This window comes from Limulus polyphemus, unplaced genomic scaffold (assembly GCF_000517525.1).
Source record: "Limulus polyphemus unplaced genomic scaffold, Limulus_polyphemus-2.1.2 Scaffold3201, whole genome shotgun sequence".
NCBI lineage: Eukaryota > Metazoa > Arthropoda > Merostomata > Xiphosura > Limulidae > Limulus > Limulus polyphemus.
Genome location: NW_013668811.1, coordinates 116,598 through 119,597, shown reverse-complemented (window position 1 = coordinate 119,597; position 3,000 = coordinate 116,598).

The window sequence follows — 3,000 nt, the reverse complement described above, 5'->3', positions numbered from 1 at the left end:
ACCATACATGTCCTACATGTGATGGACCTGGATAATCGTGACGTCCCTGGTAAGAACAGTGTACCCTGAAAGTAGATAACCACACCAGCTGCCGTATTAGCCCATTTTCCCAGATTTTATAACACGTTTAAATGAGATCGTGAGAGAAACATCGATTTCGTGAGACTCGCGGAAAATCCGTCAGAGTTGACATGTCTTGGGGTGTTTACTAGTAGGCATACAAGCGAACGTGTTATATTTGTAGTTAGAGGAACGAAAACTGTCGAAGCAGGTGTAAAGGCTGTTGAAGGTTTTCTCGTGGTAAATAAACATAGAAGTAGCGTCACAGTTTAACAGAATGTTTAAGACAGACTATGGTCGTTCTCAGTTTAGCAACTGAATTTGATGTTTGGGTGACAAGAGCTTGAATATTTCAGAATTTTTGAGTGCATGATTTTTTGAATGGGGAACTCAATCCCTTTAGCAACACTGAACGAATGACTATATCTAAATGCCCAGTATATTTATGGCTTCTTTACTTAGCTAAACAGAGTTTAATTATTAATATTCAACTCACTAAACGCTTACATAAATACTGGCCCGGCATGGCCAGGTGGTTAGGGCGCTCGACTCGCAATCTGTAGGTCCCGGGTTCGAATCCCCATCGCACCAAACATGCTCGCCCTTTCAGCCGTGGGGGGCGTTATAATGTGACGGTCAATCGCACTATTCGTTGGTAAAATAGTAGCCCAAGAGTTGGCGGTGGGTGGTGATGACTAGCTGCCTTCCCTCTAGTCTTACACTGCTAAATTAGGGACGGCTAGCTACGGGAAAAAGCTACGGAAGAAGAAGATATACAGCTAGTGAGAAAGATTTAAACGAGCTTTACTCAACAAAGTAGAGTTATTACTCAAGATAAGGGGATTTTGTTAATAAGAATGTTTTCTTTAATCAGAAGTTCCAAATCTATATGGCTTGTAGCTAAAACTTTAAAATCGGTTGAGGAGATTTTGTGTCCAATAAGAGGTGCGGGAAGCTGATAAGGGGTGACTGGTTCGATCCCCACGTGTTAATAAATACGTACAATTAAATGATATTTGGTTATGGCAATGTAGGTAGCGCTGCAGTTACCACACATACAAGTAATCCATGAATCAAATGGGATCGGAATGCAGTCTTTCACAAGAACAAAAAAGAAAGAAGAAAGTTTATCCGACATGTTTACTTAGAGACAATTCTCGGTAAAAGTTCACTCCCTGGTTTCTACAGCCCCCCACCACTTCGAGTCTTAATATTGCCCTTACAAATGTTTACCGTAGTAATGAGCTTCTATTTAATATCCATGTTATTAATTGTAATTATAGTTTTGTGTTTACTGTGGGAATTTGCTGAAGATGGAAAGCGTATATTCCGAAACGTTCATTAAATGTGTTTTTATTCATCACTTCTGTGGTTCTATTGTTCATCCTTAGACTAAGTTTCCCACCTCATGACCAGGTTAGGGCGCTCAACTCACAATCTGAGGGTCACGGGTTCGAATCCCCGTCCCTTGCTCGCCCTTTCAGCGTTATAATGTGAGGGTCAATTCCACTATTCGTTGGTAAAAGGGTATCCCAAGAGTTGGCGGTGGATGGTGATGATTAGCTGCCTTCCCTCTAGTCTTACACTGCTAAATTAGGGACGGCTAGTGCAGATAACCCTCGTGTAGCTTTGCGCGAAATACAAAATCAAATAAAAACAAACTTCAACCTCATGAATTTGGTGCAGTTCATTTTAACGTACTAATATGTGGGATTCCTGAGGTACTTGTTTATTTTTTTTTATTTCCTCATCGTTTGTTTAATTATTTCTAATACAGCAAGTGTCAAAAGCTATGTAGCTCGCAGAGAATTAAAAAAGAAAAAGAAAATAGCATTAATATAATTTTTCAAAAATAAATTAAGTTTGTATTATAGTTTGTTTGAAGTTCAGCACAAAGCTACACAATGGGCTATCTGTGCTCTGCCCACCACGGGTATCGAAAACAGGTTTATAGCGTTGTAAGTCCGCAGACATACCGCTGTATAGTACTGTGTTTGAAATATTAAGTTTTTTGTCGCGCTATATCGATCCTGTGTAATATAACATGCTATAAGTTCAAATAGTCCTTGTCTGACAAAACAAGTCTGTACACGAAACATAAAGACGCACTAATCGCATCGTGGGCTGAAAAAACAGATCGACATCTTATTCCTTCTTACGTCAATATTTGCTTACAAGTGAGGTAGCCGGAATTATGACGTTATTTGTGTAATGTAATATGATTTGGTGTTGTAATATGTTTCTGGCTGTCTGTTACTACATTGGAACACTAATAATTTGCTTTTATATTTGTCGTTAATTTAGCCGTTATTACACAACACTCTCCACTTGTTCAGTAATTAAAACTCCAAATTTACGAACGTCTTGTAGCATCGATGAATGACTTATCTGTGAAACTACTGAAATAAATCATTTTAAATTACATTTAAAACTAAAGCTACTCATTAGTCTGTGTACAATATATTTAATATGTACCGACCAAAGATTATCTGGACTTAGTAACCAAGTGAACTGGCGATTCCGAGTCTGAGTTAGAAACGCTTTTGTTTGTTTGCAAACTGATCCTTATACACTGTTGTTTTCTCGGAGCATACCGAACATTAACTAACAAACCTCTTCTGTAGTTCATTGGTACGAAACATACCATACTGTGATTAGTTTACCACTTATTTGTTGTTTCAAAATTTACCAAACCGTGATTACCGTATCATTCATTTGTTACAATGCAGTTGATTGGTTTAAAACATACCAAACCGTGATTAATGTATCATTCATTTGTTTCAATGCAGTTGATTGGTTTAAAACATACCAAACCGTGATTAATGTATCATTCATTTGTTTCAATGTAGTTGATTGGTTTAAAACATACCAAACCGTGATTAATGTATCATTCATTTGTTACAATGTACACATACCAAACCGTGATTAATGTATCATTCA